This window comes from Thunnus maccoyii, chromosome 21 (assembly GCF_910596095.1).
Source record: "Thunnus maccoyii chromosome 21, fThuMac1.1, whole genome shotgun sequence".
NCBI classification, from domain to species: domain Eukaryota; kingdom Metazoa; phylum Chordata; class Actinopteri; order Scombriformes; family Scombridae; genus Thunnus; species Thunnus maccoyii.
In genome coordinates this window covers 17,752,695-17,779,280 of record NC_056553.1, presented here as the reverse complement: position 1 = coordinate 17,779,280, position 26,586 = coordinate 17,752,695, and the positions used below count along the sequence as shown (strand labels likewise).

Sequence of the window (26,586 nt, the reverse complement as noted above, 5' to 3'; positions counted from 1 at the left end):
CTAAAACATGCTCGTGCTGTCTTTTTCTTCTTTTTTTTTTTTACATCTGTGAATCTGGAAAGCAAGGGACATTTAGAGACACTTTGTCTCAGCCAATATCAAAAGGCTATTCAGTACCATAGCCATTACCCATAAGCACTCTATTGTAGATGAAGACGCTCCCTGTCACAAGACTCCAGTCCACTGGCACCATCTACAGAACCGCCGTCCTGCAAACAAACCATTAATGAATGCATCAGATTCATAGATGTAACATAAAACGCCATGACATACCAACTCATGGCATGTTGGCGTGATTCTCATGTGCATGAATGTGTGTATGAGTTGTGTTTGAGTAGAGAAAGCCGCTTGAGTTGTTGTCGTGCAGAAGCCATGTTGTGGGTTGACAAAACAAGTGATAAAATCTCAAAATCAGGCATATTGACTATCAAAATGTATCTGCCCTCAGCAATATAAATGTACATATCTGAACTATGACTAACACTGTGGCATCCAACAAGTGCTAAACATGTTCTATTATTGCCACTGATATTGTTTAATCCATTTAAAATTACACTCAATGTCACGTAAGGTTTTATGAACAGCTATGCAGCCTCATATGTATATCATCATATACATTCTAGGAATGTGAATCTCCATCACTGTGACTGATGTGATACGCATCTCGATTCACTGCCAACGATCCAATTACATTTAAGGTACATATGAAGCAACTACCATTGGGATGCAGTGTGATTTGACATGATTTGATTCAAGACAATGCAATTTGACGTGATGTGAATGAATGATGCAACTCAGTAAGAATCTCAGTTATGATGTGTCTTCTTGTCCTCTAAAAACACACTTGGACCTTTCACAAATAGGCCTTTTCACAAGTCCTTTGTAGTGTAGTGTTCTCATGTTGGTTTACATGCATATGCTCTGTGAGGACAGGAGACAGGAGAACCGGATCTGTGCTCTCGGTACTTGAACAGTGATAATCATCAGAGATCTACCTTTCCGGTGCATTGGAAAGGTCAGGAACATTATGCATTGTAATGCATTGTATTATGTAACAGAACAGTTTGAAGCAAATGGTACACAGGCTAATAAGCTATCGAAAGATCATAAAAAGAGGTCAGGGCATTAGCTGACGGCAGCAAATGACGTACTGAATGTGAAATATGAAAAATGAAAAAAATAAATAAATCTAATGGTGCCACCGTCCACGCCTATGCTTAAAATAACTTTCTGAAACCAAAAAAAAAGGACTTTATTTTCTCCTGGAACTCATAAAAATATTGTAATATCTATCATAAAAATACACAAATTATAGTGGTTCTGTGCAATTACCATTTGTTGAGTTCAGTCAAAATAATAACATAAGTTAATATAATTAAGTTAACATAAGTAAATAGCCTTTTCCTAAATTCTTGAAAAGAATTAAAATACCATTTTTAAATCCAACAGCTGTCTAATTTTATAACAACTCTTGATTCAATCTTGATTCTGTCAGTAAAAAAAAAAGAAGAGAATGAACCACATTATTTACAAGGAGACACACAGCCAAGTCACTCTGGACAAATTCTCCTGCCTCCCCTCCACATAAAGATCTCTTTATCTGCCCTCTGGAGTGACAAGGCCAATCCAGCATCTCTCCTCTCCATCAGGACTTGTTGTGCTACTTCAACTCATTCCTGAAAAAGAAAAGCCCCAGTCTTTCATTCGACAAGTTTGGGTCTTCCTCCTCCTCCTCCCTCTCCTCCTCTGCTCCTCTCCCCCCTTTCCCGTACTCCATTCTGTGGTGACAATCCGGTCATTATACCATCTTCACCCTGTCTGCAAACCCCCCTACCTCACCCCACACTTCTGCGCTGCCCTCCGTCCTTTCCTATCACCCCTCCCCTTTCGCTGAGCTACTATGAGCTATATTACTTTGACCCCGGCCCATCAATCTGCTTCAATTGGATAATGATCTGTAATCACGTTCTTTCAGGGGAGTCTATAAAACGAGCCGGGGCCTCAGCACCCCTCCTGAGAGGGCTCCTTCTGTTCCCTCAACTCCCCCCCCCTCCGCTCCACATTTGATCCAGGCGCTTCTCCTTTCAGCTTTCAGGCCCCCACTAAATACCCTCGCACATGGGCAGCCGCTGCAGCCGGCGGTGGGCCTTGTAAAGAGAGAGGAGGGAGGGGGGGGGGGGGGATTGATGGCTCCGCTGTTGATTTTTCATGGCCCCCACTCTCCAATGGAAAGGGGCTAAGAGGGACAAGGTGGAGCCCAGCAGGAGGGAGCAAGGGACACAGGAGGAGGAGAAGGAAGGAGAAGGGGTGTTTAAAGCCAGGCTCAGCTCCTACCTAAGACACGGCCCCCCCGCCACTCACATTAAAGCTGACCCTCCATTAGGTCGTTTTGTACGACAGGCTTGTAATCGATAGAGCCTTATAACTGAACAGGAGGAACGGAGAGGGGTGGGGCTAGACAGCGTTGGGGTGAGTGTGGGGGCACTGGGCGTCATGGGTGTCAAGGAAGGAGTAGGAGGAGAAGGATAAAGAGAGAGATTAGGGTAAGGTTGATGGACAGGGAGAAAGAGGCAATGAATGAATAAGTAAATGAATGAAGTGGAATGGAAGGCAAATTAAGCCATGAGCTTCGCCTCTTCCCACCCTGTATGAGGCTCTTTCTTCAGCTAAATTGGGTTTCAAGACGAAAATAATCCTAACATGAGAAAAAAGTTTAAATCAAAATTGGGCTTGCAGATAAGAATCTCAAAGAAAAAACACTGGCTAATAATGATCTAGTACCAAATTTCACGTTTTTTTATTTTTTTCACTGACTTTCCTCTTCAGTTTGTTTGGAGAGGGAAATGACTTAATGTGTGTTACTGTATGAGATCTTAAGTGGTGTTATCACATGCGGAGATAAGATCTGAAGGGGGAGAGCGAACACAAGGGGCTGTTTTCACAGCATATTGCACATTTCCAAGTCAAAACTGACCCGGCGCGCCACCTCAGTTAACAGTTATCAATTGTTCTGTGGGGCTTCCATTGTGGGCCGGTGGCGGGCAAGCTGCGTCTCCCTTCGTGTAAAACACACGTGCACATTTTGAGCACAGTTCAGGAGGCGAGTGGAGCAGCTTGACCGCAATTTAAAACGCCATCAGTTCAGCAGGGGCTTTTGTGTAATCTCTTCTGCGCTCTTGAATATACATAAAAAGGCTGTGGAGTTTTAAGGGCTATACAATAAATTGATGAATGGAGTATTTTCTCTCTCTCTCTCTCTCTCTCTTCCTCAATCTCTCAATCTCTCTCTCCCTCTATGAAGTGAGGGGCCCGTCTTGTATATCATTATTCCCTCCACCCATTCTTTTGCAAGTTTAGGGCTCTTACATGTGGAGCATATGCCTATTGAAAGGGTGGCACCACGCAAGGCAGGCACAGATGGAGTCACCCTCCCCGTCAATAGGCGGACAATGGAAAATGGAAATCAAAGTTAAAGGGGTGCATCCAGCCCCATTTAGCCCACACAAAAGGTGCTTGTAGGAGGCAGGGCATGTGGGACGAACGGAGGCGAAGGGGAGGGAGCGACGGGGTGGAGGAACATGTCGCAGGCCATAAGAGTCCATCCTCAGCTGGCCCCTCCATCACTGAGGTGATAGAGACATGCTGACACCGCGCTAGACACCCCAGTCTTGTTACTTTTAACTCCCTGTCGCACCGGTTGATGAACTGTGCTGAGTGATAATTGAATTCGTGTATTTGTTTTTAATGCCTGGGCTTAAAGCGAGGTTTCTCACCTAAAATTGCGTCTAACACTTTACAATATTAAATAAAAATGTAACAAAAAGCACCCCAGATGGCCTTTCTCCATTTCCTTAAGGTCGGAGAAACGCTGACGTGGTGTTTTAAAGCCCTGGATGGACTTGAATGGAGATAAACTTTTCTTTTACAGCAAACAGTTACTTTTTACAAGACGTGCTAAGAGAGCGCAGATTGCTACGACTGACAGGATCTTATCTCATGGTTTAACAGCAAATGGATACTGAAATCCATTTGATCTCATATAAGCTGTGTATGATGATGCTGATTTATTATTCTATTTATTATTGATTGCTGTTGCTAGTCTGGGGCTAACCACTGGAAGTCTACTGTGTCAATGCAACTGAGAATCCATTTTTCCTGACTTTTTCAACACTTAAGAATCATCAGCGTTTGTTTCGATGCTACATATTAAACTGTCACAGTGTCGGCACAGATGTCTTTGTTTGTTTATCTTCTAGTATCATACACAATGGCGACCTAATAGTAAATAAAAGCATTAATAGAGGAAGTGAAATGCAGCGGAGGAGGAAGTGGTGAGCGGTCCATCCTGTTGTGGCGGAGGATGCTTGCTTTGAACGCAGCTCTGATGTGACCTATAAAACAGTATGCGTTGTTTTAAGAGACAGTGATTTCACTCTCGTTAAAGATAACTACACTCTACTGTACACGAGTGCACGACACCTCTGAGTTTAATGGCACAGTTACTGTATCCTCTCCTGGCATGTGTGCTCATTTTTAAAAAAAAAAAAGCATCTATTTGAGGAGCAGGTGGATCTCATTCACCGAAATTATTTATGACTTTGCAGGATTATTTTATGTTATTTGTTTGTCTTTAATGTGCTTTGAACACAGTATGTTCAGAATGAAACAATGTGAGTCATTGTTACAATATGGAAGTCAAGGAACATCAAATGTGGAATAGCTACTCTACACTTCAAAGATTCCACAAAACACGTCTTCTAATTAAAAATGTTCATATTTCAAGACCTACAGAGGCAGATTTTTTCTGTAGTTTTCACATTTTCTCATTTGATATCGGAAGTCTTCATGTATTGTGTTTGAATGACAATAATCCTTAATTTGATCTTTTTGTGTCAGTGCTGCTGACAGTGGGGTGTTGGCGTCTGGACAGGCTGAAAGATGGCAGGCCATAATGAACCTTGGTCCGACCTTTGACCTCCCACCCCCGACAACATCAGCAGCTGAGGGCTGCCACAGAGGATCTGCTTGTGTGGTATGGCACACACACACACACACACACACACACACACACGCACACGCAAACACATCCAAGTTGCCCTCCCCTATTCTTAAACTCTCATGGTTTCATCTGTTAGCTTATCTGAGTATTCAGTTTACTGCAGTTAGAGTGAATTCCCCTCAGATGCCCTCTATTTTTCAATCTGTAGTGTGGTGTATGTGCCCATCCAGGGGGCACGACATGGTTGCTGATGCGTAATACCATCTGACATAATTGTGCTGTCAATCTACAATATCTCTAATGCATGAATAACTCATGACTGCAAGTGTGATATCTGCTGTCTTTGCCTCAAATGAGATTTTTATTTCCATATTATGCCCATTTTGTATCTATTTTACCTCATTTGCAACTGAATATATCCATACCAATAAAAACAGAATATGATAATCCCCTCTACTGTATAAAATGGCAAATGTGTACATGCTGTACAGTACTGAATATTTCTAATATAACCATAACAAAATATGAAATACTATTTAAACCTGATAGATATTATATTTAGCTCAAGAAAATATTTGTACATTGCAGTTAACTGATAGTTTCAGCATGATATGGTGAATGTATTAAAACTGTATTCATGTATACGTTTCCATACAGTTGAGAAAATTGGCAGTCATTAATTTAACCTTATAAAAGGGATATAAGTTGAATGATAAATGACAGATTAACATTTATGATCAGTTTTTATAGCTTAGTTTTCACAGGAATCAGATACTGTCTCAAAATACTGACTGTCTTTTAAGATATATAGCAAAATAGAACTAAAGGAAAGGCATGTGGGATATTTTCGCCACATGTCTGACAAGCATTATGTCATATGAGCTAGCTAACTGTAGCTTGCGACATTATGATTGCCGCGTGACTATACAGAATCTGTGCTGGTTTGATTTGTCCTACAATGGCCGGGATGCACCTCTTTACTCTCATTAGTCTCCAGTGTTTCTCATGCTGCCAGATAATTCTATCTGTTGCAGACATCAGCAGAGACAGACAGCTGATTTAGGTAGACAATGTACAAATGAGGCCCCATGTTCACTGTCCAGCCCAGCTGAGGTAAAACTGCCTAAACAAGTGCCCTTCTTTTACCTCACCTTATCTTCCCTCAGCCAGCCTTTACTTTCCTACCGAATATGCATCCAATTATGATGACTGGGTTCTGTGGAACAGACTGACCACAGAGCATCTCGAAAGACCTAATAATTGCGTGTTGTGTTTGCACATGTATCTGTGTGAGTGTGCTTGTGTCTTCCACCTCATTGATCCCTACAGACATTTCCGGAGCACAAATAAACAACCACTAGACTCGCCTCAGTCTGGACAGCATGAAGGATAAGCCTTGGCTGTTAAACGATCAGCATGTTATTATTTTAATAGCCTGACAATGATTGCTCCAGTGCCTGGTATAAATTACACAACATAACGAGACATTGCTTTGTATTATGATGGGCCCCATTTAGTAAAAGCTACAGATGTAGCCATTGGATGTGGAAGACAAACATTTCACAGTGAGATTATCAAAGAAATTATTTTAGGAATTCAGTTTTGATCCTCCACAAATGTCAACATGTGCAAAAAATCTGGCATTACAACATGGAGACATCCCTAAGGACTGCACCTTATTTATTATTATACAATTACAATATACAATTATTTATTCTAAAAATATTTATGCATTCTTATGAATAGTACTGTGATTCAGGTTCTTTCTGTTCTAAACTGATCATGTGAAGCCCAAGAAATCATACTTTGAAATGGATTTTGTAAGAGTTTAGAGAAAAACATTCAATTGCAGTTGGAAAACTGGACTTGTTGCTGAACCAGAAGACTGACTTTAAAGATTGGGAATTTTTTTCATTTCGAGTATATAGATAATGCAGTAGAGAAACACTCCGTAACACACACACACACACACACACACATGGTATGCCAGAACTGTTGAAGCCAAGCCTCTGCAATAATTGACTAATTGATCCAGCTTGTAGTGGGTCCAGCCCGCCTCCTCTCAATGACTTCTCCAATCAATCCAGACTCTCGTCCGAAATGACACGTCCCGTAACAAATTACAGCTAATGAAATAACCATCAGAATGTCATTACATGGGCGGGCCACAGCATTATTACCCAGCATGGCTCTATAGTGTGTGTGTGTGTGTGTGTGTGTGTGTGTGTGTAAGAGAGAAAGAGGTTATGTGAGTGTTGATAAACAGCCGTGGCCATGCTGTTATTATCCCACATGCTATTTAGCACCTGAGTCGCTCTGTGTGACCGACAGGCCTGATGAAGGATCTCTGTCATCTCTGCCTTCACGTCTTTTGGTCAAATCTGTAAAAAGTGGTAATCGACACTTTATTAAGATTACTTTTTTTCATACTAGATTACAGATATTTATACACACTTTTGAAATACTGATAATTTCTCCAAAAACTTGGATCCATGTCTCCTGGAGCTCACACTCACTTAGTTTGTTCCCATTACCAGACCCTTTCGCTTGCACCAAAAATCTCATTTAGCCTCCTCTATCTCATGTACCATCGATGTCCCTCTGACAAGAGACCACCGTGGCAGCCCGCGCTCTCCACGTGAGTCCAGCCATTCTCCTTCCATTCTGCAGCCAAATCTATCGCTTTTCTCCCATTGCCTTCCTCCTCCATCTCCTCCTCCACCACCTCTTCTACCATTCCAGAGCTGACGGCAGATGGTGTTTTAATAAAGTCCAGTAGGAATAGGACTGTGAGTAAACAATGCAGCACATGCCAACTCAGTAATTGCTGGGCACTATTACAACCCCTGTGTCTGGCAAGGGAGGGTAGGATGAGAGGCAGAGAGGATAAAAAAAGAGACGATGAGGCAGGCACACGGTGAGAGGACAAATCAGAAATGAAAAAATAAGAGAACGAGAGAACGAGGGAAAACCAGAAAAGGGAAAAACAAAAGATGCAGGGGGAAAAAAGGGGGTTTAGAGGGGGCGGACAGCATACACACACATATACACCTAGCAGCTGGAGCCAGAAAAGCGCAGCTGGTGAAGGTGCAGGGAGGCCACAGGGAGGAGGGGGCTGAGCAGAGCTGGGATGGGCTGGGCTGGTCTAGGCTGTGCTGGACTGGGCTGGCCTAGGCTAGCGGGTGCAGTGCTGGGCCTACAGCCTCCAGGCTATAGGCTCCAAGCCCAGTCTCTGAGTCCCAGGCCCTGCTTTGTGGTCTCTACTGCTGACACAACGCCAATGCAGTCCCCCGTCAAACCCCGAGTCAATGGTCAGACACATTCTGGAGGAGGTGGACTCAAGCAAGACCAAAGTTAAAACTCCCGTTCCATGTAACTCCCATGTCTCTCCTCAATATAGTGCAATAATATTTATATATTGTAAAAATATGAGAAGAAATTCATACATGACCTTATACTCATATGTTATACTCTTTTTACCTATTTTAATGTACCCTGACTATTGAAAAGCAACAGACAAAGCAGATGTAGGACAAAGTGTGCCAACTGTGTAAAAGGAAGTTCAGTATATTTTGCACAAAGCAAGAGTCCTTACACATGCACACCTTGCCATCTGATCCCTTTTTCATTGAGCCTTCATCACATAAGAGAGCGGTCCTTACAAGTCTGCAGAGAGCTTTCCCATGATTAGGCCTATTGCCTCCAGGGGTGTCAATCAGAAACCATCTCTCCACAGGTCTGACAGCTCGGCTACCTTACGTCACACACCTGTTTGGCTCAGGTATTCTAAAAGAAAATATGTGAACCGATAGAGAACAAAGAAATGCGAGGAACAGCATCAGGTCTGTAAGTTGTTTAAACATCTAAAACACCAAAACGACTCATCAAAAGCATCCCCCGGACACGAAAAGTAGACGAAGGTAATGCAATAACATTTCGCTTGTACCTTGGTAAAACTTGATGAAGCATCTCCCACAGCTATATACTTAGTGGCTCTCATCAAAGACAATTAAAGAAAATGACTTTTATTTTAAAGCTGAGGTTAAATGACCAGTCTCCTTAACCTTGAAGTTCACCGTCCGCATGAATATTGAATGATTCTTAACCTTCTGTTCTAATGCTAATTGAAGCAGAGGGGGGATATTACATATTTGTAATTAGGGGCTGTTGGATAGGGCTTAAGCTCTGAGCCTCATTAGCTTAATCATGAGGACTCTATCAATTATGCAGGTGGAGGTATGGTGGTGATTTGAGAAAATTTCAGCTCTGTAGAAAACTTTTCCCCCCTGGAGTAATTATATTGAAGAATTCCTCTTGGACCTTGTCATTAATTCAAATCCCGGTGAGGGCACTTTTTTCCTGTGGAAGGGGGTATATGTGAATATAAGCGATAGTGGATGAGTTTGACTCGAGCATCGCTGTGTCTCCTATTGATGGATAATCTAAGGCAAGGCCGAGTTATATGAAGCTAATCCATATGGAAGCTAACACAAACACAGTGCCCGAGGACATCACCCAAATACAACATCAAACGGCCTCCTGACAGGTTTGCTGATGAGCACAAACAAGGCTTCGTGTCGAAACACAACTTCTCTCCTATGACATCTTGAACTTCTGTCCAACCAAGTCTTCTCACATACTTTCAGGCCTTGAGAATTTGCCTTTTCACCCTCAAGGCAACAAGGTAGAGAGACAGAAAGAGTGAAAGACGGAGAACTCGGGCAGCTCAGAGAGAGTGAAATATGAGCTACAGCTCCTCGCTTACTCCTGCAACAAGATGTCTTCACCATAAGGACCGTCCCCACGGACCTGCCATATTTATTTGAGCACAGAGTGGTCATACACAACCACACAGTACTCCTATCCTGCACTCCAAACTTCTGTCAGGCCTCACCTCAGACATCATCCTTACATCCAGTTTGCCAGCAGGTTTGGGTTCACACCATTAATCTTGAGCGAGAGAGCGGGAGAGGAGATGGCGAAGGGGATTTCGTGTGAGGTGGAAAAGGTGGGAAAGTGGGTCAGAGGACTCAGACCGAAGCGAAGGCAGCTGCCCCTTCAGCACCTCAGTCTTCCTCCAGAATCGTCCACATCGCCCCTGTTCCCTCTGTGGAGTATGGAGGTGACAGTTGGTGAGGGACCTTTGAGAGGCTTGCAGATTGGCTCTGATGCTACTGTACTAGCCAGGTCCTGCATGTAAAAATGTTTCTAAGAATAGGAACACTGCTTTGGAGCACTCTCTATGGGCAGGTCAAGTGAACTATAGAGGTTTAAATGGTCTCAGACGTAGACAACTATTCTAAGACACGTATGTCATACTTACTTACTGACGTACTTGAGCCTTTTTATTCCCAACAGACGCGACTGACCAATCGGTACTTTTTCCCTCTGCCCTGTACCATCTGACATATGACTTTCTCCCATGTAGAGGGTTGCACAGATGTTTTGAATTTAGTAAAAAGCTAAGCGTAAAATAAAATCCAGCTAGTCAGCAAACATTTTGAATAAGATGAAGAATATGATGAAAGGTACCCAACTTGAAAACCTGTGAAAATAGTACCAAAACTCCATCATTGCTACATGCATTGTATGGGTGCTAAATTATTTCATTACTTCAGCTCAAACTATGTCCAAGGCTGCAATATAAATTTGCACTTTATATTGACAATTAATAGCGCACATTTTGTGTAATATAGTAATGAATGTAAAGGCTTGCGTGAGTGAAGACCGTAGGAGTTCAAATGCTCCTGAAGGGTTCTTCATTCACAAGAACATATTCATTTACTTAAAGTTTACCATGTACCACACTTCCCCTCATTCTCCAAATGAACTCATATAACACTATCTTTTAATACAGAGAAGCGGTGTTTCCATGTCAAGGTGGCTAGAAAATATATAGCCATAAATGTATTAAAATATTGCTTTTTACCCCCCATCTATCATGAGTGCAATTTCATGGGTCGCCTTTTTAAAAATTAATTTCATTCTTTGACCTGTTACGAGTGGAAGCGCTAACATGGGTAGGCTTTGAGTTAAATTGCACTTGTGACTTCATGGATCACATTTTCAATTACCTTCGAACACTGCGCGTAGTGAGAGAGAGAGGGAGAGAGAAAGAGAGAGAGAGCATGACTGTGAAAGCAGCATGCGCCAACAACAACAACTTTATTTACTGGGACAAGTGGTATGGAAAAGTGAGATTTAATGAGCTATGTTCAACGGCAAGAAGGTAATATAGTACAAGCGGAAGTCTCTGACAGACAATGATATGGTAGTTGATGGACTGTTTAGTGTCTGCTGTGGCAAATCTGAACTGGAGTGAGCCTTAACACAAGAATAAAATAAAAAACAGTTTGCTTAAGTTTGTATTGACACATGTACCATATTTATTGACACTTACTGCCATTATGATGACAATTATGTGCTGTTTTACCTCATAATGCTGTGTGTTTCGTTTGACAGTGTTCTGTTTAAAGTTTTTATATTGGAATGAGTAATAGATTAGCAACTTGTACAGGCTGTACCCTGACTCTCACTAATTGCATGCTGGGATAGGTTCCCACTTGGATTGTGGATGAATCTTGTCTTCCACTACAGAAAAAAATGTATTTAGTTTATATTTGACTACTGGATGTCAAGGCAACATCACCTCAAGGTCCTCTGGATAAACAGATATACACAAACATACTAGTACATACCCACTTGACCGGGCATTTGTGTCAAAATACTAAAAAAAATCCAGAGAGCATACCATCTTTGACTTTGCTGTAAACACTGAGCTGAAAGAATATCCCACGTCCCTTCATCATGTGAAATAGTGTAACAAACAAATGTTGTTTTTTTTAATGGTATGTGCAGGGCTGGTTTGTGTCATCCTACAGTGTGTCCTTAGCAAGGAAATTCTGTCTCTATGAAATCCAGATGGATACCAGCCTATTCATTTCGTGACTTTGTAAATATTAACAGTAAAGACCCTAATTTATTGTGGATTAGTGTCAGTGGGGGACATCATGTCCCTGTTCTAAGGTAAATAGTGAATATTAGCAAAAGTACAGACTCAGTTTGTACAAAGATTGTTTTCTCAAGGATTAAGAGCTCTCTACAGGCTGTATAGTTATGCTACATTGTCATAAGGTAAATCCACTAAAATTTCTATTACAGGGGCTTTACCTCAGAGATGGCCCCATTAACATTATACGTTTTAAGCTGTTACTATGGCTTGCCAGTCATCCCCTATATAGTTATATATTTTTGAAAGATTACCCTAGGGGTATTTATGTGTGATTAAATGCTAAACAGTGACAGTAACAGGGAATACAAAAGCTTAAGTCAAAAAACCGCAGTGTTGCAAGCGGAGACAAAATGTACCCCAGTCTTTACCAGCACACCCCTAAATGCAAATTCTGTATTTTATTACTTAACGGATCCCAAAAATTTGCAGTTACAAGCTCAAACAAAAGTACCATGTATATATGAGAAGCTTCAGAGGTGTATTTTGTCAAAGTTAAAGGATAAGGAGAGACAAGGATTCCACCAATAAGGGTTCAGAACTGTGTCGTATAATTACAGGGCTCAATCATTGAGGTAAGCCGAAAAGCTAATATTGACTTACCACATAACCTTTCAACTGGTTAATTCCCTTCTGTGCTTTCGGAAGAGGTGAAAACGTAGCCGCCTCTTTCCTGAGGGTGAACTGTCTTCACAGGCATTAGAGAAGAAAAAGGAAGAAAAGTCGCTCAGTGATAGATATGAGAGCGCATCTAGATCCCTTCATGCCATGTCAACCACATCCTGAGGTGAAGAGGACACAATGAATGATTAAGTGGGAGTGCCTTGCAACTTTGTAATGTCAGTGCTATCTTCTTTGTAAAAATGTATAAATATTTAGTTAGCCAAAAAGCAATTTTGATGGTATGCTTGCAAAGCCTGACAAAGGGTGAATTAATTTTTATACTTTCTAAGATTTTTCTTTTAGCAACAGTCAGTTATGCCATTACAATCTTAACTGCTTCCCAAACAAGCATGAATAACCAGATGGAGTTAAGAAATTTGTGAATTAGTGAATCAAACACTCCTGCTCTTGATGTTTCTATATTTTAAACATAATCAGTAATGGCCTTCATTTAATAATTTATTACCTAAAATAGAAGCTTAGTGTTTTGGAAAACAACTCCTCAGTTGTTGCTAACCTTGTCTTGTCATCATGGCATGGCTGTTGTCAATGCCAACCCAGCTACAGTATGAGCTCAGAGGCTCTGCCATGTGGATGTAATTTCACCAGGAAGATTTTTTTTCTACCGCAAATCAAATAAAAGATTCAGCTTTGAGGGTAGAAAATAAACCCAGAACTGATCTGCATTACACCGAAACAAACAAGAGTGAAGTAAGAAAACGAGAGAGACAAAATCTGAATGTAATGGTTGTGGAGCTATACACATTTCCTTTGATTACAAGGTATTAGTGTCATCCATGGGCCCATTGGCAGGAAAGGCTGGGCTGTTCACCACATTGGAACAAACACAAACGTCAATGTCTATTAATTCAGTTATAATCATATTTGAATGGATCCTCACTGCTCTGCCATATCAGTCTTTCTCCCTGCAGTTTTGAATGAGTGCACTCAGGGATTCTTGAATCACAGTGAAACCACACAACTGGATTGTGTTTGTTGAACATATGTTTAGGGGGGAAAGTTTTCTACAATGCTGATTGCATTAACAAAATCCTAAATTGACAGGATTGACAGTGAAGAGACAGCAATCATATCACAGAGGAAATCAGTTTCAGAAAGCCCAATTTCAAAACACAGAGGGCAATTATGCTGCATGTTAAAGTGTGAGGTAATCATATCAGACCAGATTAAGTTACATGTTATATTGCAAAATCACTTACTTCTTAATGATTATATGGAGATGTGTTGAGGTTGCCATTTCATCTTCTTGATTGTGATAGTGATTGATTGTGTTTGTCAACCAAGATATGTCTTTGCAGTCATCCTGAAAAAAAAAAAAAATAGTGTTGAGTTTTTGGGATTTTAGGGAGTGGGATAAGTTAAGCACATAGCTGTTTAATTTGTAATGGACTTCATTAATTATAAATATTGTGATTCTGATTTCCAAATGTAGGACTCCAGTTACAGAATAAAATCGCATAGATTTAGCCACATGTACAGTATGGCTTTAATACAGAGGGAGTCCATTATATTGTTGAATTAGACTTTACTTTATTCATCATCCCATCTTGATAAGAGCTTTGGGTCTATAGAATTAAGACAAGCTTTATTCAAACATTCATTCAAAAAATCTTGCTTTCTGTGTCATGAATTTTACAAAAGCCTTTTGAGAAAAACATGACTAAAGCCCACAAGTACTAAGATCTAACAAATGATACAGTACATTTTTTTGTACAAATATTTTTTAACTTGTGTCTGAAATTCATTGTAAAATCATCCGTGTCTAACTCAAGCGTAATTGGTCCTATTGAGATTCACCAGGTTGTGTGAGGTCCCAATGGGTTGTGGCATTAATGTCAAGGGCTATCACGGGTTCCTGTAGAAAGAGTTTGAGAAATTGTTTCCATGTATTATGAGCAAAAGGCACATGTGTTTTTCATTAGAAGGACAGTCTGTTGAGTAGACCTTTGGCTGTCTGAGGATTTGAACTGCCATACTCATCTCCAATCATTACACTGGGGATAGTAAAGAGAAAAAAAGAAAAAAAACAAAAAAAAACTTCAGAGCTGGGTGTCAAAGTTGATTCGGGAAGGCCATTTTTCAGCCATGACAAAATACCACTTTGCAAAATGGAGACCATGGGTGCACTCAAATAAATGTCGTTCAGCGGTGTTGACAAATCGTTTGAGTAGTGGCATGCGATGCCACAAAGGCATTGCTGAAGCACTGCAGCGTAGCCTCTGTGTAGACTCCCACTCCCACCCATCCTCCCAATTAATCAGGCTTATCTTCACCTCCATCACTGCTGTCAGTCACACTGGAAAACGCTTTCACTGGTGAGTGTATGTATGTGTGTGTGTAAAGTGGAATGAGAGATAGAGCATACATCTATGAGCTCACGTACATCTATGTGTGGGACCAGTATAGTTGGTATGTGTGTGTGCAGGCAGGCAAAGCATTGAACATCTGTCTCAGTTCCATCCACTAGGCCGGACAGACCAGTAATGCATTTCTTCGCCCCTGTGCAAAGGCTTTAAAACTGTAACACTTAAACTTCCTGCAGCAATACTCATTGTAAAGACCCAATGAAAAACTGACAATCTTGTAGCCATTGTTGTGTGTGATCAATAAATTTATACCCTAAATAACAGAAATAGTTTATAATGTATAACGTTTGGACTTGCTAGCCTTACAGGCTAAGTACAAACATCAGTGTGTAATAAACCAAAAAAACAAACAAACAAAAAACATATGTCATAGTTCACTGAAGAAACGGAATTCAATTGTATTAAAGTGAAATGTGAAATGTATAACAAATCAATTCCAGGTTCTTTTAAGTTCTAATTAGTCTTGATTTTTTGGTTAGATTTTATTTCTGTGATGAAAATCCTGAAACGATTTAACAGCATTAAATAAGGAAATGCCTTAATACTAAATTATAATAAAACCTACATTTTATTATTTTCTCTTTCTATGGAGATAGATATTCATATATCTGCCAAACATTGTCTTCTCTTATACATTTTCCTTTTTTTAAACATGAAAAATATCCCAAAAATTGAATAAAATAAAAGGACTGATTTCAAGATACTGTATATACATTGACACATATATCTATACATACCCATGTATCCATACACACGTTTGTTTTCCCCAAGTATAATACCTTAAAGGTAAGTGGAAATTCTACCCTCAATGTTTTCTCCATACATTTCTTTAGCTCCTGCCAGTAAAGGCTAATAGAGGGGCAATCCCAGAAGACATGGAAGTGATCGGCTTTATTTGCTCCGCATAATCTCCAGCACCTTGTATCTTGATATTTTTCTGTGCCGGTGTTATAGAAAAATGTTGTCATATTTTTCCATCTGTATTCACTTAAAGATAAGGAGCAAGTTGTTTTCCACTGTTGTTCATCAATCTTTTCCCATTCATCCACTGATAACACAATATTAGCCTCTTTCTCCCACTTCTCTTTTATATATAGTGTATCATTTCCTTTTCCACAAATTTTCCACTCCACTATATAATTTTGAGATTAAATTCCTACTTGAATCTGATTTATATGCTGAGGTAAACATTTCAATAATTTCTAACTAGTTAGTTTCTAACTAATTTCTACCTAGCCCATCTAGATTCTCCCTTCTTATTGTTTGTTCGAAGTAATGTGTCAGTTGCAAGTATCTATAAAAGTCATGATTGGTTAAGCCATATTTATCCTTTAATTCTTGAAAGTTTTTGATTTCCTTCTTCTTTAGGAGCTCCCAGTATATTGTAGGCCCTCTTTCCCAAGTTTTAAACTTCTTATCTGTTCTATTTAGTATAAATTCTGAGTCATATGCAATCCATTGTAATACCTTACTATGTGCTTTCAGGCTATTCTTTGTGATTATTTCGAACTGGATCTTAGAAGATATGCCCAACCATGGATTCGTCTCTTCTCTAAGTTTTCTTAGTTAATTATCACCATTTATAGTCTCTATAGGAACACCATCGTTGTACTACCTTCAATTTCTTTATTTCTTTCCATCTTGCTGAGTAGGAGGGACTGCACTGTGTTTTTATTTCTGTGGCTTGATAATAGCTCTTTAATCAAGGTAATTTCTCCCTTAATTTCTCAAAGTCCTGTACCTTGTCCTCAGTCTTGTTGCTTGCCAAATGTATCTCAAAATCATTTTAAACCCATTCCATGAAATCTTTGTCTGTTACCTCCACTGGCAGAGTCTGGAACAGGTATAGTAACCTTGGAAGTATATTCATTTTAATCACCTCAACTCTTGAGGTGATGCTCATAATAGGAATTAGACTCCACCTTCCAATATCAGATTTTATTCTAGAGAGTAATGGGTTGTAAATGATGGAGTTTAATTTTGATACTTTGATACTTCATTTATTTCAGTTCCCACTATATTCCATATCTTACTCTGGTAGTTTGGTGTGGCCTGTGTCTGTGTCTTTTGTACATTTAATTTATAGTCAGATAGTAGACCATAGTCTGTAAGAGTTGACATAAGTCCAGGCAGTATGTAGTGGGTCTTGATAGGTATACCAGGACATCATCTGCAAATAGTGCTATTTTCTGCACCCCCCTCCATGTCTATACCTTTTATATTTCCATTTTGTTTTATCCTCTGGTTCAGAGGTTCCAGAAAAATGGAGAAGAGAAGAGGACTCGCTGAGCATCCCTGTCGACAGCTGTGTTCAAGCATGATACAATTCAACAGACTCCCATTAATTCGATCCTAACTGTTGGTTTATTATATAGAGCCTGTATGGTTTTGATGAGCGTCTCATTGAAATTAAACCACTCCAACGCCCTATATAAAAAGTCCCGTCTAACAGAGTCAAATGTCTTTTCTGTGTCCAATCCCACCACTATTGCTTCTATGCGTTTTTCAGTTACATGTTGCATTACATGCAGTGTGCATCTGATGTTGTCTTGTGTCTGTCTCTGTCCTATAAAACCTACTTTTCAATAAAGTGTTGCTGTGAACACATCCATCAAAATTAAACTTAAAAATGTAGATACAAACTAAAATGTAAGTTAACTTTTTAAAATGTGCGCACCAAAACAAACTCAGCCCATGATGCATATCTGAATGAGAATGAAATCCGTTTGACATTAAAACCAAATGAGATAAGGTGCAGAGAAACGGCGTGATCAGTAATTTTGACATTTCCTCTCTAAAACCGCCATGGGACACTTCACTCATTCTGACAGTTTTATGGAATCTTTGTTTTGATAATCCTTGTATTGGTGATACCTGTCACAGCACACAGTAGTAACCACCAAGCCCCCTCAATCTCTCAGCTAAATCTCCCTGTCTACACAACATTGGCCCCATGATAAGAAGGTGACACTGTCACGCCCACACACACACACGCACAAACACACAGCCTGATCACATAAATATACATACACACACATTTATACACATGCACACAAACAGCCTCGGAGGCGTGCAGTGTGCATAGGCGTTCAGCATCATGCTAATTTTCATTGTTGTGATAAAAATAAACAGGTCTGGGGAGCTGAATCTGGATGCCCGAGGGTCACAGCGCGCTCGACTGACAACGGGGGGTGGAGGGTGGGGAGGTGGGGGGTTGGGGCGGGGGCTCAGACTGAATTACCTTGATCCAGCACGACAGCCTCACATCACTGTCACCAGCCTGTTTGGAAGGGCTTGATGGGGCTGTGGTGCTAACTTGGAGTAAGCCGACTGCGATGGATGTGTGTTGACAGTATACTGTATTCAAGGGCACATTGAAATGAGCTGGCGAAATGGGGGAAAGTTTGCTAAGCCATGTGTGCCATAATTATCCCGGGTTCTTCTAGTGCCTCTTATCTGGTGGCTGTTGGTGATTGTCAGATGAGTGAAGAATCGACTGTGACATTATCTCTGTCTCACAATAGCCCCTAAATCTTACAATAGTGAGGAGGTGTTATGTGGTAGCAATTTCTGTATTTTTTTTCTCTCTACAGGCCATGTCATATCATAAATGTTTGTATTGCATTTGAATACTATAAAGATAAATACATTTTGTATGTTATTACCATATTAATTTTTCAAACACGTGTATATGACTGCATATTTCTATTCTGTAGCATCATGATGGTGCTAAACAGCCAAACTTTTGAGATATAATATAAAAGGTTCACAACTAATATAATGTCAGTGTGACAAAACATGTTTGTTTATCTCAATATTATTACTCTAATACAATTTTTGACATTTAAACAGTATAAAATTAATGACATCCAAATATATCAAGTATTTGTGCTCATATTTAATGTATTATGCAATAAGTCTGTTGCAAGGTTTAACTTCTTATTGTAACAGTTGAGGTGTTATGCTTATACTTTACAGGTGAGGTGCCACACTCGAGCACTAGGTGGTGCTTGAACACAGGCCTCACACACTTACACGCACACCTACACACACACACACACACACACACACACACACACAAGCACACACACACACCTCTTTTCTTTTCTTTACACGCACGATCATCAACTCCCATTCTATTCACTCTAAGACAATAACAAAACACCCCCCACCCCTGCCCTTACACACAACCATGCACACGCACTCACGCTCAGACACACATATACACACACACACACACACACAAAGCAGGCGAAAAGATGCAAGGCTCAACTTACAGACCTCTGTTCATTTGATATTCATCAGCTTCCTTTTCACCCCTCCCTCCTTGCCTTTCACACAAACACACACACATACACTTCTTCCTACCTTACTCATCAAGTCTCAGCTACACGTGTCTAAAGCTATGATATCCAGCTAATCATCTGGCCTTTTCTCCTCTGTTTTCCTTCTTTTTTACCAGGAAGGTGTTGTACCATGCTCAGTGTTTCAGGGGCAGGCGACCAGTTGCAACACAATACCTGTGAAAGCACATACACACACATATAATCACTCACACACACACACACACACACACACACACACACACACAGTTTCCCCACGTACTGTAACAGTGATTCAACTCTCTTGGCCAAATGCTCTGATGACCTACAGTACAGGATGTGTGTGTTTGGGCGCACGTGTGTGCGCATTTATGTGTCTGTGTAAGCTATAAATACAGTAATTGCTATAAAGAGATTTTTGTTTGTGAGTGTTCCGATGAAGTGGATTTGTTAGGCTAAAATGTCGTGAATGTCCTGAAACAAGTGCAGCAAACATCTTGAACAGCAATATTTTATTTAATTTCTGTGTGCAGGAACCTGTGACCTTCCACAGACAGGATTTAAGGCCAGGCAGGTCAATCACAGGGAAATTAATTAAAATCTGTAAAAATGATCTGGTAGCTGATAGTACTGTAACTTGAACAGCACTGATTATCTTCTATTATTACCACGCTTATCAGAAAGTAGGACACTACTAATTTCACAAATACTTTAAACATCCTAGACACATTTCCACTCTGAATGTCCAAACATTCAAATTAGCTATACTTTACAAATAATTCCAAAACCACACTTCCTACTACTTTACTATATAGTTAATTTACTTACATAGAAATGTTTATATTGCTGATACATATGACACCATATCACTGAAAAACAAGAGAGAAAAAGGAAAGATAGAGAGATGCATACTGTAGGCACACATGCTGTTCTTGTTCTGTTTTATGCTGCAGTACATTTTTACTTATGCAACTTATACAGTAAATGATAAATGATAGAGTCCAATAATGTATTACCTTGCCCACAGTTTGTGGAGCATGTCATCGGCAGAAGTGAACAAATGAAATAAACATGTCAGTGAACTTCAAAAAGAAAGAAAGATCTAATGTCCTTACAGTATCTGTGTGTGTGTGTGTGTGTGTGTGTGTACATGTGTGTGTGTGTGTGGGTGGTTGGTGCCCGTAGCAACAACATGATTGTACCAAGGAGAGAGACTGCTTGAGTCCTTGTGTGGCCTTTTTCTCATGCTAACCAGCCCATGTTTAGTGGTGTGTGTTGTCTGAACCAGGGGCTACATGGGGACAGTCTGTGTGTGCGCATGTATGTGCGTGTGTGTGTGTTTGCGGCCGTCTATCTGTCTCCATGTGCGCATGTAGTATGTTGTGAGACGGGGCGCACATATCTGCAAATGTGTGTGTTTGCCTCACGTTGCTGTGTCCTGTGTGTGCTCGTCGGTGGGTCTATGGGGCAGCTGCGTGAGCATTCCTGTTGATGTTAAGCAGCTAAACAGTACCAGCTTGCTGGGCTCTTAACCTCCCCTCTCAGAGAGAAGACCTAATGAAGTCCTGAAAGGCTTCCTGACTCTCTCATCTGGCTTTGTTTAGGCCCCGCTCACCCTCCCTTTGCTTGAGGAAAGCCATTAGCCCATTGAGAAGACAGTCACACAGGCCCTGGAAGACAGGCCTGCACTGTTAAAAAAGTGGTGTTTTGAAGACCTTCAGTGTGCCTTAAAAAGTGCTCAGAGGTGCTTGTAAGGACCACTGTTTTCCATCAAGTACTGTCTTGGAAGCCCCTTTGGGGAGCTTTAAATGTTCTGAGATCATCTAAAATGGACATTTATTTTTCTGATAGTTATGTTTTTATAAGATGTGTAGCCATCATACGTTTTTGTGCCTCCTGTTTTTCTTTCATAATATATTATGCAATTACAGTAAAGTATAGCCTCTTAATACATTCAGGCAAACAATACTACAAAGAAATTAGCTTATGAAGTGCTTTATGAATAATGCAAAACAATTATCATAAACATAGAGTATAAAATTCTTCAATTCTGATCTAACATACTGGTTGTTGACTTGATAGATTAATCAGTTTCCATCAGAGTCAATTTGCTTTCAATTTTTGCAATATAAATCTGGAATGACAGACTTTCAGCAAATAATTCCTGAGAAATTCTTTTAGAATGGATATTCATCGAGTAAACTTTATAAACTGTATCTCATTAAAGCCTTAACATTTGCAGAAATATTGTTTTTTTTTTTTTACAGTGTGGCTAAAGTTGAGTCTGTATCCATTGTAAATGGCTGCTCCATCCTGAACCAGGAAACAGGACATGTAAGATTATCAACATCTACCAGTATGGATGGCAGGAGAAGGGGGAGAAAGAGAGCTATGGGCGAAGATAGATGGATGGCAGAAATAAAAGAAACTAGAGGAGATTTCCAGTTCCCCCCTCTCCTTTTTGCTCACTTGTAATAGCACTTCATTTTAATTTTATAGTTTGTGTATACTCAATAGAGGAAAATTGTTTCTACGCGGTTATGCCAGTCTATTGAGAGCAAGGCAAGTGAAAAGGGAAGGAGGGAGGGGGGGGGGGGGGCACGCATGGCAAATAAAAAACTGCGGCAGTTAAAATTGAATTTGTATTCACCAGGAAGTGGGTTAACCCAGTTAAAAGTCAGGGAATCCAATAGCACAGGCTGATATGTGGTGTCGAGACAATCTCCTTTGGGGAGCTAAGGCGCTTGGCTCATATGCTGCCTACTCCGGCTCATAGCATGTTTTCAGGTAATAATAATACATCATATTGCTTAACGGCATATTTATGTAAGAACTCAGCGGGAGGAGGCATCTGGAGTGCCTTGGTGTTGTTCTTTGAAATCATCTACTTCAGATATGTGCCACTCGCTGTTGTTATGTTTTCTCTTCCTTATCAGTTTTGCAGAGATGGAAAATTCTATTACAGAGTGTATTTGGTTTGTCACAGTCAGATGCCTTCTCTTCAGGTTGTGTTTAGTGGGGGGTGCAGGCATATTTCCCTGGATTTCTCTTTTTTTAAGAGACAGTGTGACTGTGTTTGTGTGCATGTGTGGTTCTCCCACCACCCCCATTCTTCTCATGCTAAGGAAGAAAATCATATTTTCATCAAAAAAAAAAAAAAAAAAAAAGAAAAAAAGCAGAGAGTGAGAAAATGACAAATCTCTCTCTTTGTTATTGGAATATATTGACTGCTCTTGGTTCATTGACTTTTTATTACAGGAGGTAGCACAACTGTCAGCAAATAGGGAGAAATTTGTTTCAGCCATTTGCTTTGGAACATTTGAAGCTGATAATTTTTGTACTCCATGTACGCACTGTATGCAGGGTATTTTGTGTGTGTCAGCAGCAAGCATGTTTTTGCTGTGTGTGTGTGTGTGTGGATTTGTGTGTAGGAGGTACAGCTGTAAGCATTGATGGTAGTGGGTACAATGAAAAGAGGGAGGAAGAAGAGGAATTGGAGACAGAGAGAAAGATAGAGAGAGGGAGGGGTAGAGTCAGGGAGACTAAGGCAGAGAGAGACAGCCAGACAGAGAGGTGGTTTCGGTCTACCAGGAACACACAGCTCTAGCCGCCAGCAGTCTGTCAGTGGTGGTCCCCTCATCCAGTCTGCTACAGCATCTGCCAGAGAGGCACCAGGCTGAGCAAGACCCAGATCCTTCCACGGCCCCATCTCAAGACCAGAGCCCCATCAACTGCCTTCTCCTCCAGGCCCAGCTGTCTTCTCCTACTCTTCCTGCCCCACTGTCTTCACAGTCACCATGTTAGTAACTCTGAATCTGGACCCTCAGGCCCATATCTATTCATTCTATGCGGCCTCGGCCTCAGCTCCCTCCAGCCCCATCCCCATCCCCTCATAGGCCTATTCCTCTGCTGCGGAAACAACCTCTACCGATCAAGACACCCCCACCTCATATCTCTTCTCCAGCCTTTTCCCATCAAAATGCCAATTCACTTCACCATACATTCATTCAGAGGGACAGTAAAGTCTACCTATAACTAAATCTTTTTTGCTACCTATATCAGCACTCACAGTACTATAGTGCAATGGTGATTTACAAACATTCGGTAACATCTGATGTCTTGTACAGCAGATGATCTTTGCTGGTAAAATCCTCTGTCTCATAGGAAGTGATGTGTTTCCCAGCAGTAACGATTTTTAATACTAAATATAAGGACTAGCTAGTATCCAATATGTGTCTAGAATAACGAGAATTTGAGAATAAGAAGAGAGCTCCACTTACAAGAGTAGAAACTTTACTTGAGCCTAGAGAGAGACATCACAGTACTGGACACCCTGATAACTGACAGGTGATCTGCAGGAGAAGAAGGCACTATGCAAAAACTTACACCTGCTCAAATTCAGTGCAACTCAGATTAGTATAAGAGTTCAAAAAAAATTCCTTATCCTTAATATTTTCTTCCTCTCTCATCCATAGCTGCATACTTTTTCAGTCCCACCTCGAGGACCCTTAACCTTTAACCTCAGGTCTGACCCCAACTCCTGCTCTTCTCCCCCTGCACCACTCTCAGCCACTCCTCCCATCCCCGTTCACTTCCCATTACCAAGCCACAACTACTCTCCTCCAGCCCTATCCCCATTTAAAGCCCTTTCTCTTTCCCTGCTGGGGCTGGAGAGGGGCCGAAGCCGCAGCATCTCCCCATCCGTTAGCCAGAAGCCAGAGATCCCAGCCAGAGATGCCATCTGATACAAGTCTATCATAATGAAGGTCCAGCATGGGGCTAAATGAGTTTCCACCTCAGCCGCGTGAGGGGCTAATGACAAAACAGCCTCCCTGTGCTCCTTGGCCTGCCGCTAGCTTTAATCAGGGCATATGGCACTTGCCTAAACTGCTTGGCTATGAGGAACAGAGAGAGGAGAGGAAAAGATTTGGGAGAAAGTGGAGAAGAGACTGCAGAGGAAGGTCTACTTAAATGAAGAAAAAGTGCAGAAGGGACAATAGGAGGGGAGAAGAGAGTAACGAGGAATTAGAGGAGTTTTAGAAGTTGCAGTATCTGTGAAACAACACTAAAAAAGTTCACCATAGTTTGTTTCCATAGAGTAGACGACAGGGCTTTACGCCTTTTATGGTAATTATTTAGGACCTACTCAAGGCCTGTGTGGGTGCCTGATACCGGGCGGTAATCACTAATAGCTTTCATAGATTTATATTAATTTGCAGGATTTAATGTGCCTTAAATGGCAGATGATCAACAAGGGAAAACAAAAGTGCATTAGTGCTCCAGTGGCATAAAAAGAGTGTGGAAGGGGGTGGGAGCTTAACAAATAGGCTACTCCATTTTCATAGCCCACTTTATGGCTCCCCAACTTATCCAAATTAGCTTAAAGGATTGATAATTCTTCACTAATATAAAACTGTTACTGAGCCCCTAAACTGTGACTTGCCCTTTTTTTTAGGTTTTGTGAAACACTAAATAGAGGGCTTGGTTGTGGAAATTAAACTGAAATCGCATAACAAGGCTTCCTTTTAATTTGATTAATTCTTTGTTGTTGTTTTAGATCCCTAGTGAAGACACCCATGACGTTTCGAGGTTATTTGTTCCACTGTCTAATGACAATTTTCTTGCACAATAACACCAGTTAAAGAGCCGCCTCAGAGCGAGTTTTTTTTTTTTTTTTTTGCCTTGAAATCACAGACAAGGCTAAGCCAAAGGGGGACTAATAAACCTCACCCTTAATTCCACTGTGAGGCTACTGCTGTGCCTGCTCACACTACAACTTCCCTACAGTCCTAATTGTATAGAGCGGGATGATCAAAACTTCATTTAGCCTCTTTGGCCCAGCGTTGGAGGCGTTAGAGGCAACAGTCATTTTTTAAAACTAAAGAGGTATAAGAGACCATATTGAACAGAATGACTGATGACCTCTCAATATCCAATCTCAAGGCCATTAAAGTTGCACAAAATTTAATAGATGTAGCCGAAGATGTTTTCACACCTCGAGTAGATCTTTAATCATTTCAAATAATGGTTCTCTGTGTACACAAAGCAAGTTGTTCTACTCCAGTCACAGAGAAAACTTGTTAATTCCCAAAATGCATCTGTGTGCTCAGAACAGTTTGGTTACATTGTAAGCTGGTGTACTGGAGGATGCTTTTTGGCAGCAAATAAATAAATAAATAAATAAAAACAGTCAGGCTGTACCAGGCTGCACTCAGCATGGAGAAAATGAACCTCTGAAACCCATGCTGACAGTTTTGGTCCCGACTGTTCCTGATTTCAACAGCACCATAACCATTCTTGGCAACCAACAAGCCCTCAGTACAAATTAGCCAGCCGTCAGCAGGGTGCAAGGATTGCTTTTCCATGACAGGGACAAGATAGATGAAGGCTCAGTTTATCCAGGCAAAGGCCTTCATAGACAGTTGCTTGGGCTTCCTACTGAAGCTCTCAGTTGTTTCTCCCACTTTCCTTTTCCTGCTCTCTCATATATCTCTTCCTAAATCTCTCACTCAAACACTCCTTCCTCACTCCAAACATCGTCGCCCAGGTTTCCCCTCAGAGCGGGGTGATTGCTTGCAGCTGGGGTGCATTGAGAACATTTTAATATTATGCAGAAGATTAGAGCAAACTAACTACATTATTCTCCAATTACACTCATTTCATCCAACTGATGTCTTTATATCCTTCCCCTCGCCTCGATTAGCCTAATGTGAAAATGGAAGGGGGGAATGCGCTTAGGACTGTACCGATTGTTCCTCGGCTGCCTATTATTTCACAGCGCCATTAAAAGGGAGGCGTCTTTTATAGTGACTGTAAATAAAACGATTAGGGGCAGATCCAGCCGGGTGCTGGGGAAGATTTCATTTCAGGGATCTGCTTATCAACGTTCTTGGAAGGTTTGGAAGGATTGCGAGGGCCTGCCACAGACGAGAAGCTACCTTCCCCCCACCTTCATCCCACAATGGCTCCATGTCTCTCTCCGAAGCTGCATTACAGTAGGAAATCTCACACTTGCTTTGCATCTTTGTCATAAAATAAATAAATCAATTACATTCCCTCACACACGCACGCCTTCTATCACAAACACGAGTTCAAATCGTTTCGTCTCACATGATCGTAAGCCTGCTTAATATCCTGCCAAGCATGCACAAATTATTAGAAAGTACATGAGTGACAATTGTCAGCCAATGTTGCGGATCCACACGC

At 40.9% G+C, this 26,586-nt stretch overlaps 1 long non-coding RNA gene across 1 annotated transcript in view; it reads left to right on the top strand.

Moving 5' to 3' along the window:
* Positions 1–17,692, top strand: part of LOC121887953 — an 82,355-nt gene extending 64,663 nt beyond the window's left edge. The window contains exons 4-5 of the long non-coding RNA XR_006093095.1: positions 4,897–5,032; positions 17,309–17,692. This is a non-coding gene — a long non-coding RNA (uncharacterized LOC121887953). The remainder of the gene's footprint in view (positions 1–4,896; positions 5,033–17,308) is intronic.
* The last annotated feature ends 8,894 nt before the right edge of the window (positions 17,693–26,586 follow it).